The sequence below is a fragment of the Symphalangus syndactylus genome, chromosome Y (assembly GCF_028878055.3).
Source record: "Symphalangus syndactylus isolate Jambi chromosome Y, NHGRI_mSymSyn1-v2.1_pri, whole genome shotgun sequence".
Taxonomy (NCBI): domain Eukaryota; kingdom Metazoa; phylum Chordata; class Mammalia; order Primates; family Hylobatidae; genus Symphalangus; species Symphalangus syndactylus.
In genome coordinates this window covers 9,902,490-9,914,504 of record NC_072448.2, presented here as the reverse complement: position 1 = coordinate 9,914,504, position 12,015 = coordinate 9,902,490, and the positions used below count along the sequence as shown (strand labels likewise).

At 45.0% G+C, this 12,015-nt stretch overlaps 1 protein-coding gene across 1 annotated transcript in view; it reads left to right on the top strand.

Moving 5' to 3' along the window:
- Positions 1 to 514: 514 nt before the first annotated feature.
- LOC129476697 (amelogenin, Y isoform) overlaps positions 515 to 12,015 on the top strand; it is a 78,472-nt gene continuing 66,971 nt past the window's right edge. Inside the window, exon 1 of the mRNA XM_055269580.1 lies at positions 515 to 607. The gene's annotated coding sequence lies outside the window, so the exon portion shown is untranslated. The remainder of the gene's footprint in view (positions 608 to 12,015) is intronic.

Sequence of the window (12,015 nt, the reverse complement as noted above, 5' to 3'; positions counted from 1 at the left end):
GATTTTTCATTCAGCACATAATTCTCATTAACACTTAACTTTCTACATCATATAGTTGTAGCAAAGTGTTGAAAAAAAGTGAGAGGTAAAGCCAGCTGGACTTCCTGGGTCAAGTGGGGACTTGGAGAACTTCTCTGTAGCTAGTTAGAGGTTTGTAAAATGCACCAATCGGTGTTCTGTAAAAATGCATTTGTGCTTTATAGCTAGCTAGAGGTTTGTAAATACACCAATCAGTGCTCTGTAAAAACGCACCACTCAGCACTCTGTAGCTAGCTACAGGTTTGTAAAATAGACCAAACAGCACTGTGTAAAATGGGCCAATCAGCAAAACATGGGTAGGGGCAAATAAGAGAATAAAAGCTGGCCAATACATCCAGCAGCAACAACCCACTTGGGTTCCCTTTCACACTCTAGAAGCTTTGTTCTTTCACTCTTCACAGTGAATCTTGCTGCTCCTCACTCTTTGGGTCTGCACCAACTTTAAGAGCTGTAACACTCACCATGAGGGTCTGCAGCTTCATTCTTTAAGTCAGCAAGACCACAAACCCACCAGAAGGAACAAACTCTGGTCACATCTTGGCTACTACAAAGGGACTATCACCAAGCGGTGAGTATTATGGGACCCCTTTTGCTTGTTCTGTTTTTCCTTAGAATTCGGGGACTAAACACCAGGCATGTGTTGGCTAGTTAAAAGTGACTAGCATGGCCACTGGACTCAAGACACAGATGTCAGGCTTTCTGGGAAAGGGCTATCTAACAACCCGTGACTCTTTGGAGTTGACATTGTTGGTTTTCCTGGAACCAGCTTCCACTTTTTCTGTACTTCCGAGCTGAGCCAACGGTGGACAGAGAGGAAAGCCATTCAGCTCCAGGGTCCCAACAAAAAGTTGGTTGACCCTGTAGCCATGAGCGGAACCCTCAGAGCCACATCGCCCAAGTGAGACTCACTCATCTTTCCTATCCATCCTGACCCATGCCTCCTGGGTCCTAATGCCTAACAGACAAACTTCCTCCTGTCTCTCTTCTCGCAGGCTAGTCCTGCTTCCACTCCCTGTCTCTTGTGCTTATCTAGTTTCTCCTATAAGAATGATTTCTAGTATAAATTTTGGGACTGTGTTCCTTTCTTTAGGCACCCAGGCTCACCAATCAGAAAGACATTTTTTTTTTACCCAAAGTCCCATCGAGGGGGAGACCAAATGGAATTTTGGTATCCCTCCTCAATTTGTTAGGCCTAGCAGGCCTAACAAAGGCTATTCCCAAAGCTAAGATATGGGGAGCCTCAGAAATTATATCCTTCATATCTATATGCTGAAAAGTGAGGACAAAAGGCATCACTCTTCCAACCCTGGAAATCCCTTCCCTCCCTCATGGTATGCCCCTCCACTCCATTTTGAGGCATAGCATCTTTATAGGACCAAGGGTAAGGTCCCAATACTAACAGGAGAAAATATTTAGGACTCTGACAGATTTTCGAGAATGCATTGGTAAGGGCCACTAAATCTGATTTTTCTCAGTCCTCTTTGTGGTCTAAGGGGAAAGGCAAGGGTGCAGAGTTTTGAGAATGCATCAATAAGGGCCACTAAATCCAACGTTCCTCAGTCCTCTTTTGTGGTCTAGGAGGAAAACTAGTATTTTTGGTGCTGCATTGGTGAGTGCAATTATTCCAGTCAGCAGGGTCCAGAAACTGTTGTGGGTTCTTGGGCAAGAGGGGGATCAGCTGCTGCATCGGTGAGCACAACTATTCTGATCAGCAGGGTCCAGGGACCATTGCGAGTTCTTCAGCGGGGTTGGGGGGAAACAAACAAATCAAAACCGCTGGCAGTTTTTTCTTTCAGATGCAAAACACTCAGGCATCAACAGGCTCACCCTTGAAATGCCTCCTAAGCCATTGGGACCAAACCCTGAAAAAGAGGTGACTCATTTTTTCTGTACCATGTCCTGGCCCCAATATTCTCTCTCTGATGGGGAAAAATGACCACCTGAGGGAAGTATACATTACAATACTATCCTGTCCCTTGACGTTTTCTGTAAGAGGGAAGGCAAATGGAGTGAAATACCTTATGTCCAAGCTTTATTTTCATTGAAGGAGAATCAACAGCTATGCAAAGTTTGCAATTTACATCCCACAGTAGGACCTCTCAGCTTACCTCCATATCCTAGCCTCCCTATAGCTCCTCTTCCTATTAATGATAAGCCTCCTCTAATCTCCCCTACCCAGAAGAAAACAAGGAAATCTCCAAAGGAGCACAAAAACCCCTGGGCTATCAGTTATGTCCCCTTCAAGCTGTAGGGGAGGGGAATTTGGCCCAACCCAGGTACATATCCGCTTCTCCATCTCTGATTTAAATCAAATCAAGGTAGATCTGGGGAAGTTTTCAGATGATCCTGATAGGTACATAGATGTCCTACAGGATATAGGGCAAACTTTTGACCTCACTTGGAGAGATGTCATGCTATTGTTAGATAAAACCCTGGCCTTTAATGAAAAGAATGTGGCTTTAGCTGCAGCCTGAGCATTTGGAGATACCTTGTATCTTAATCAAGTAAATGACAGAATGACAATCAAAGAAAGGGACCAATTCCCTACTGGTGAGCAAGCCATCCCCAGTATGGATCCCCACCAGCACCTCGACTCAGATCATGGGGACTGGCATGGTAAACATCTGCTGACCTATATTCTAGAAGGACTAAGGAGAATTAGGAAAAAGCCCATGAATTATTCAATGATGTGCACCATAACTCAGGGAAAGGAAGAAAATCCTTCTGCCTTCCTTGAGCAGCTATGGGAGGCCTTAAGAAAATATACTCCACTGTCACCCAAATCACTCAAGGGTCAATTGATATGAAAAGATGTTTATTACCCAATCAGCTGCAGATATCAGGAGAAAGCTCCAAAAGCAAGCCCTCAGCCCTGAACAAAATCTAGAGACATTATTAAACCTGGCAACCTCGATGTTCTATAATAGGGACCAAGAGGAACAGGCCCAAAAGGAAAAGTGAGATCAGAGATAGGCCACAGCCTTAGTCATGGCCCTCAGACAAACAAATCTTGGTGGTTCAGAGATGACAGAAAATGAAACAGGCTAGTCACCTGGTAAAGATTTTTATCAGAGTGGTTTGCAAGGACACTTTTAAAAAGATTATTCAATGAGAAACAAGCTGCCCCCTCGTCATGTCCACTATGCTGAGGCAATCACTGGAAGGTGCACTGCCCCTGAGGATGAAGTTTCCCTGGGTCAGAAGCCCCCAACCAGATGATCCAACAACAGGATTGAGGGTGCCAGAGGCAAGTGCCAGCTCATGTCATCACCATCACTGAACGCTGGGCAAGTTTAACCATTGAGGGCCAAGAAACTTATTTCCTCCTGGACACCAGGTGCAGCTTCCTCAGTGTTAATCTCCACCCTGGACAGCTGTCTTAAAGGTCTGTTACCATCCAAGGAATCCTGGGAGAGCCTCTAACCATGTATTTCTCCCACATCGTCAGTTGTAATTGGGAGACTCTGCTCTCTTCACATGTCTTTCTTGTTATGCCTGAAAGTCCCACACCCTTATTAGGGAGGGATATATTAGCCAAAGCTGGAGCTATTATCTACATGAATATGGGGAACAAGTTACCCATTTGTTGTCTCCTAATTGAGGAGGGAATCAATCCTGAAGTCTGGGCAATGGAAGGACAAATTGGAAGGGCAAAATTGCCCGCCCAGTCCAAATCAGGCTAAAAGACTCCAACACTTCCTTATCAAAGGCAATATCCCTTAAGGCATGAAGCTCATAAAGGATTACAGGATAGTGTTACACATTTAAAAGCTCAAGCCTTAGTAAGGAAACACAGCAGTCCCTGCAACACCCCAATTCTAGGAGAACAAAAACCGAACGGTCTGTGGAGACTAGTGCAAGATCTTAGACTCATCAGTGAGGGAGTAACTACTCTATATCCAGTTGTACCCAAGCGCTATACCCTGCTCTCTCAAATACCACAGGAAGCAGAATGGTTCACTGTTCTGGACCTCAAGGATGCCTTCTTCTGCATTCCCCTGCACTCTGACTCCCAGTTTCTCTTTGCCTTTGAGGATTCCACAGATGACACATCCCAAATTACATGGATGATCTTGCCTCCAGGGTTTAGGAATATCCCTCATTTGTTTGGTCAGGCACTGGCCCAAGATCTAGGCCACTTCTCAAGTCCAGGTGCTCTGGTCCTTCAGTATGTAGATGATTTTCTTTTTGCTACCAGTTCGAAAGCCTCATGCTAGCAGGCTACTCTAGATTTCTTGAACTTTCTAGTTAATCAAGGGTACAAGGCATCTAAATTGAAGGCCCAGCTCTGCCTACAACAAGTCAAATATATAGGCCTATTCTTATCCAGAGGAACAAGGGCCCTCAGCAAGGAACAAATACAGCCTATACTGGCTTATCCTTGCTGTAAGTCATTAAAACAATTGTGGTGGTTCCTTGGAATTACCAGCTTTTGCCAAGTTGAATCCCCAGATACAAAGAGATGGCCATGCCACTCAATTCTCTATTAAACAAGATGACCCAGAAGGCCAATACTCATCTACTAGAATGGGAATCAGAGGCAGAAACAGCTTTCAAAACCTTGAAGCAGGCCCTAGGACAAGTTCCAGCCTTAAGCCTTCCCACAGGACAAAAATTCTCTTTATACATCACAAAGAGAGTGGGAATAGCTCTTGGAGTCCTTACTCAGACTCAGGGGACAATCCCACAACCAGTGGCATACCTAAGTAGGTAACTGATATAGTAGCAAAAGGCTGGCCTCACTATTTATGGGTAGTTGTGGCAGTGACTGTCTTAGTGTCAGAGGCTATCAAAATAATACAAGGAAACGATCTCACTGTCTGGAGTACTCATGTTGTAAATGGCATACTAGGTGCCAAAGGAAGTTTATGGCTATCAGACAACCAGGTGCTTAGATACCAGGTGCTACTCCTTCAGGGACCTGTGCTGCAAATACACACGTGTACAGCCCTCAACCCTGCCTCTTTTCTCCCAGAGCAGGGGGAACCAATTGGGCATGACTGCTAACAAATTGTAGCCCAGACTTATGCTGCCTGAGAGGATCCTTAGAAGTCCCCTCAGCTAATCCTGACCTTAACCTATATACCGGTGGAAGTTCATTTGTGGAGACTGGCATATGAAAGGCAGGTTGTGCCATAGTTAGTGATGTAACAGTACTTGCAAGTAAGCCATTTCCACCAGGGACCAGCATTCAGTTAGCAGAACTAGTGGCACTTACATGAGCCTTAGAACTGGGGAAGGAAAAAAGAATAAATGTGTGTACAGATAGCAAGTATGCTTATGTAATCCTACATGCCCATGCTGCAATGTGGAAAGAAAGGGAGTTCCTAGTCTCTGGGGGAACCCCCATTAAATACCACAGGAAGTCATGGAGTTATTGCATACAGAGCAAACTCCCAAAGAGGTGGCAGTGTTACACTGCTGAAGCCATCAAAAAGGTGAAGGAGAAAAGGCAGAAATAAACCATCAGGCAGATGCTGAGGCCAAAATTGCTGCCAGGCAGAAGCTCCCATTAGAAATACTTATGGAATTTCCCTTGATATGGGACAACCCTCATCAAGAGATTAAGCCCCAGTATTCCCCAACTGAAACAGAATGGAGACTTTCATGGGGGCATAGTTTTCTCCCCTCAGGGTGGTTAACAACAGAAGAGGGAAAGGTACTCATACCTGAAGCCAGCCAGTGGAAAATACTGAAGTATCTCTACCAAACTTTTCATGTGAGTATTGAGAACACTCATCAAATGGCCAAATCTCTCTATTTACAGGGCCAAATATCCTCTGGGCTGTCCAACAAGAAGTGAAAGCCTGTGAGGTGTGCCAAAGGAATAATCCCTTGGTCCATCATAAGGCCCCTGTAGGGGAACAAAGAACAGGGCACTATCCCAGAGACGAGTGGCAGTTAGACTTCATACATATGCCTAAGTCAAAGGGATTTCAGTACTTCTTGATCTGTGTTGATACCTTGACAAATTGGATAGAAGCCATCCCCTGCAAGAAGAGAAGGCTCAGGAAGAGGTTAAAGTCCTAATTCATGAAATAACTACTAGATTTGGGCTTTGCCAAAGCTTACAAAATGACAATAGTCTGGCTTTTAAAGCCATGATAATTCAGGGAATTTCCAGGGCACTAGGGATACAATATCACCTTCACTGCACTTGGAGGCCACATTCTTCAGGGAAGGTCAACAATGCAAATGAAACATTCAAAAGGCACTGAAGGAGACTAACACAAGAAACTCATCTCCATGACCTACTCTCTGGAGTCCCAAGATCATCCAGACCAGCCTCGATACACCTGTGAGCCATTGGAGGACTTGCATCTCCTATTTCAGAAGGACACATCCCAGACTAAAAAGGCTCCTACAACTGATCCTGAGGAGAAACCCCTTTCTACTTAAAAAAAAAAAATGAAAAAAGATAAGTGAAAACCTACATAATCCTTAACATCTCTGCTTGCCCCTTCAAAGGAATCCTTTTACTATTTCATCACATTATCAAGCAGTACACTAACCATACTCTTTGTAGTAGGATTATACACTGTGGCTCCTGCCGGGATGAAAATGATAATCACATCAACCTTTATTCCATCATCCTTCTTTCTGACAGCAATTTACTCCTACTTTTAACTCAGACTGGATAAAATGATCGCATTTTCCAGGGCACCCTCTTTACCTTCCTACTTACTCTTTGCCTGTCTATTGCTCCTGCTTCCTTAGATACCCCATATAGTCACCCCTCCACTTTCACTGGCTCTTAATTACCTCTACAAGACTCTCAACTTCACCCATTCTCTGCTAAACCAGTCCAATCCTTCCCTGGCAAATGACTGTTGGCTTTATACCTCTCTAACAGCCACTGCTTACGTTGCCACTCCCGTTCCTGCAAAAAACTGGGTCCTTATTAACTTAACCTACCACCCCTGTTATGACCGAAAAGACCCTTTCCAACTTCCAAATATGCAGTCATTAGCCAATTTCCCCATTTCTGATAGGACCAAGAAAACCCTAACAGGACATGCAATTCAACTTTTACGCTCTTACATTTCCAACCTCACCTATTACATGAGCAATGAAAAGCCCAGACACAGTCCTGTAACCATGAATACTGTCTTAACTTTCCAAGACCCTTTATGCATCCAACACAACCTGTTATCAGGCCTGCACCTGGGGCACCTAATATCCCATCAGTGTAATTACACCCTATAACTTCAAGCCCCAACTGATCATAGTAACTTCTGAGTCACCCAAACAGCTCCATTCAGATGGCTTGTCTGCTTCTCAGGGCCTCCAAAAATCATCACTTCCTCCCTGCTTAACAAACTTGTCAGGTTTTATAATGGCAAACATATTCCCTGCATGACCATTCACCCCTGGACCCCCTGCAGGAGTGCCTCCACCACTAGTGAATGCCTTCTCGTCCCCACTTTCAATTTCTCCCTTGACTGGTTCCTAGTAGATACAAAATAGTTTTTTCTCCAGCTGGAAAATAGAACCCAAGGAGCCACTCAGTTTGCTCCCAACACCCCTTTCCAGCCACTCACCAAAGCTACCTTGGCAAGGACTTTAGGAGTATGGGAAAATGAAAACAACAAACTCACACATGTTTTTAATATACACAACCAGTTCTGTCTACCCAACCAAGGCATATTCTTATGTGGAACTTCAACATATATCTGCCTTCAAACCAACTGGACAGGCACCTACACCCTGTCTTCCTAAGTCCCAACATTGACACTGCCCCAGGAAATCAGACCCTATCAAAGCTCAAGTCTGTCAGTGTGGGGCCATACAACTAATATCCCTACTTATAGGGTTAGGAGTGACCACTGCTACAGGAACCAGAATAGCAGGTTTGTCCACTTCACTATCCTACTACCACACACTCTCAAAGGATTTCTCAGACAGTTTGCAAGAAATAACAAAATCTATCCTTACTCTACAATCCCAAATGGACTCTTTGGCAACAGTGACTCTCCAAAACCACTGAGGCCTACAGCTCCTCACTGCTGAGAGGCGAGGACACTGCAACTTCGTAGGCGAATAGTGTTTTTTTCACACTAACCAGTCAGGGGTGGTAAGAGACACCTCCCAGTATTCACAGGAAAGGATTTCTGAAATCAGACAATGCCTTTCAAACTCTTATACCAACCTCTGGAGTTGTGTGACATGGCTTCTCCTCTTTCTAGGTCCTGTGACAGCCATCTTGCTATTACTCGCCTTCTGGCCCCATATTTTTAACCTTGCCAAATTTGTTTCCTCCAGGATTGAAACCATCAGACTACAGATGGTCTTACAAATGGAATCCCAAATGAGCTCAACTCACAACTTCTACCAAGGAACCCTGGACCAACCCACTGGCACTTTGACTGGCCTAGAGATTTCCCCGCTGGAGGTCACTACAACTGCAGGGCCCCTTCTTCACCTCTATCCAGCAAGAAGTAGCTAGAGTGGTCATTGCTCAATTCCCAACAGCAGTTGGGGTGTCCTGTTTAGAGGCAACATTGAGAGGTGAAGCCAGCTGGACTTCCTGGGTCAAATGGGGACTTGGAGAACTTTTCTGTCTTATAAGAGGATTGTAAAATGCACCAATCAGTGCTCTGTAGCTAGCAAGAAGATTGTAAAATGCACCAATCAGTGCTCTGTAGCTAGCAAGAGAATTGTAAAATGCACCAATCAGCAGGAGCCTAAAAGTAGCCAGTCATGGGGAGGATTGAAAAAAGGGCACTCTGATAGGACAGAAACAGAACATGGGAGGGGACAAATAAGGGAATGAAAGCTGGCTACCCCAGCCAGCAGCAGCAATCTGCTCAGGTTCCCTTCCACACTGTGGAAGATTTGTTCTTTCGCTCTTCACAGTAAATCTTGCTGATGCTCACTCTTTGGGTTTATGCCACCTTTAAGAGCTATAACACTCACCATGAAAGTCTGTGGCTTCATTCTTGAAGTCAGTGAGACCACAAACACACCAGCAGGAACAAACTCTGGACACGCTAGCACACAATAGCACCAAACAAACAAAGAAAAGACAATTGCTAGTTAGGATATGGAGAAATCAGAATGCTTCTTCATTGCTTGCCAGAAGGTAAAATTATATAGCCCTGCAGGAAACATTTTGAGAGCTCCTCAAAATGTTAAGCGTAGACATACTATTCAGTTGGCCAGGTACAGTGGCTCACATCTGTAATCCCTGGACTTCTGGAGGCCAAGGCAGGTGGATCACCTGAGGTCAGGAGTTCAAGACCAGCCTGGCCAACATGGTGAAACCCTGTCTCTACTAAAAGTACAAAAAAGTTGGTTGGGCATAGTGGTGGGTGCCTGTAATCCTAGCTACTCAGGAGGCTGAGGAAGGAGAATCACTTGAACTCAGGAAGTGGCAGTTGCAGTGAGCTGTGATTGCACTACTGTACTCCAGCCTGGGTGACAGAGCAAGACTCTGTCTCCAAAAAAAATATGGTTTATAGTTTTTCTCTTAGGCATACACACAAAAGAGCTGAAAGCAAGGACTTATAGTGTACCCATGCACAGTAATGTTTATAGCAGCATTATTCACAGTAACACAAAAGGTGGAAGAAACTGAAGTATCTTGTTAGGTGAAACTTAGCCCCCTGTTCCTGCAAAGATTCCCCCCATTTCATTTAAATATTATGTAACCTGAGCTAGAAATAATGCAGCACTGTTAGAATTTAGCAACACAACTCCAGGATGTGGTTTTACTCATAATGTATGCCATGCCAGCCTCCACAGTCAACCCTCATAAAACACCCCCTAGCATATGAGCTTGGGGCTGCCTCCTCTGTTTACTGTGGAGCAGTCCAGCAGATTATTAAAACTTGCTTGTCTGACTTTGGGTCTACTCATTCTTTCTCTCAGCTAACCTTAAATTTTGGTGCTGAAATCCAGGAAGGGGTAGGCTCTTGCTGGGAATCCTAAAAGGGCTCTTTCTCTTACCATCTCTCATACCCTTTCTCTCCTCCTGGGCTGGTCCATTGCAGCACACTAGAGCCTCAGTGCCTTTCCTCTTCTCCTGGCCACCCTCCCTTTCCTGAACCTGCTGAAGACCTGAAGGATTTCTCAGACTGCCCATTGCTGGTGACTTCATTCATCATTAGAGTATACACGGGGGTGAGTAAGAGAAGCTCTTGCCATTTACCCTGGACACTTGACCATCTGTGTCTTCCTGAAAGACCCAGCACTGGGCCAAGTGCTCCCTCTGGCCTCTAGGCCTCCAGGTCCCCCATTTCAGGGACACCTAACTCAGTGATTGCCTTCCTTATAGTGAACAAGTCCCACGGGACTGGGGACACCATCTCCTGCTGTCCTTGCCACCAGCAGTCTCTTCTTCCTCTATGCCCTCTTCTATTTGCTATAGGAGCCTCTTAGTCTACTACATCTAAAACTGCCCTCCTGGGGTGCCTCCTGCACAACTTTAACATGCTTGGCCTCTGTTCAGAGGTTTGTCCCAAGAGGCTTATTTTCTACTGTAATACGGCTTGGCCTCAATATAAATTATATAATGGCTCTCAATGGCCTGAAAATGGTACTTTCAATTTCAATATACTCAGGGACCTAGAAAATTTTTGCCATTGCAATGGGAAATGTTCTAAGATTCCTTATGTTCAGGCTTCCTTCACTCTCTGTAGCAGCCCTTCCGTTTGCCGGTCCTGCTCTACTTTTCAAATCCTTCTTGCCTGCTCCAAATATGATTTATACCCAGTCACTCACTTTACTGCCCCAGCCAATGACTCTTCATCCTTTGATCCTGCCGATTTTCCTCCTCCCTGGCAACCTCATGTCCCTCCACTAAAACATCATGACCCCCCTCCATATGCCCCTATCTCTTTCCCCTCCTCTTTCCAGCCACCCAGCCTCTGACTGTAAAACATCTCCATCTCCAATCCTCACCTGCTCCCAAGCCTAATATACCCCTCCTCCAGCGCTGTTGCTACCCCTCCAAGAGGTGGAAGAAGCCAAAGGGATCATCCATGTTCATGTTCCTTTCTCTCACTCTAATCTCTCCCAGATAAAAGAGGCTTGTGTGCTTCTCCTCCAATCCCGATACTTATATCAAAGAATTTAAATATCTCAGCCAGTCTTATGAACTTACTTAGCACAATCTCTGTATTATCCTCTCTTCTACCCTTCTTCTGGAAGAGAAAGAAAGAGTGTGGCTTGCAGCCCAGGCAAATGCTGACGACCTCCATTGGCAAGATCCTACTAAGCCCATAGGAGCCACCGCAGTTCCCTGGAAAGTGCCTTCCTAAGAGTAGCAACCCACAGACACCAGCTGGGTGTCCCATACTCATCTAACTACTTGCCTCATTGCAGGCCTTAACAAAGCTTCCTATAAGGCTGTAAATTAAAACAAACAAACAAACAAACAAAAAACACTCCAAAAACTTTCCCCAAAAGCAGATAAAAACCCTGCTGAATTCCTTTCCCACCTTACAGAGGCTCTCCAAAAATATACCCGCATTGACTCTGCCTCTTGGGAAAAAACTATTGTTCTTAATACCTATTTAATCTCCCAATTGCCCCCAACATCTGGTGCAAACTTAAAAAGGTTGAAGATGGTCTCTCAAACCCCAGAACAAGACCTCTTTAACCTGGCTTTTAAAGTCTTCAATAACAGGGATGAGCAAAATAAATTAAATAAAGCCTAAAGAGATAGTGCTACATACCAGCTTCTAGTAGCGGCTATCCACCAACCTGGCCATACCACCCAAGGGCACAAAAGACCTGATAGCATTAACCCTACTGGGCCTTGTTTTAAGTGCAGAAAAAAGGCCACTGGGTTGTGGGCATGTCCTAACCTGAGGGTGCCAAAAGGCCCTTGCCCAGTCTGCCAGGAGGCAGGCTACTGGAAGTCTGACTGTCCTCCCTGCAGAAAGAAAAAAAGCCTGCACCCCAAGATATCCTGTCTTCGGCAAGAAAAATGGCAATGAATTGCTTGCACTCCCACAGCTTCTTGGCCTAGCT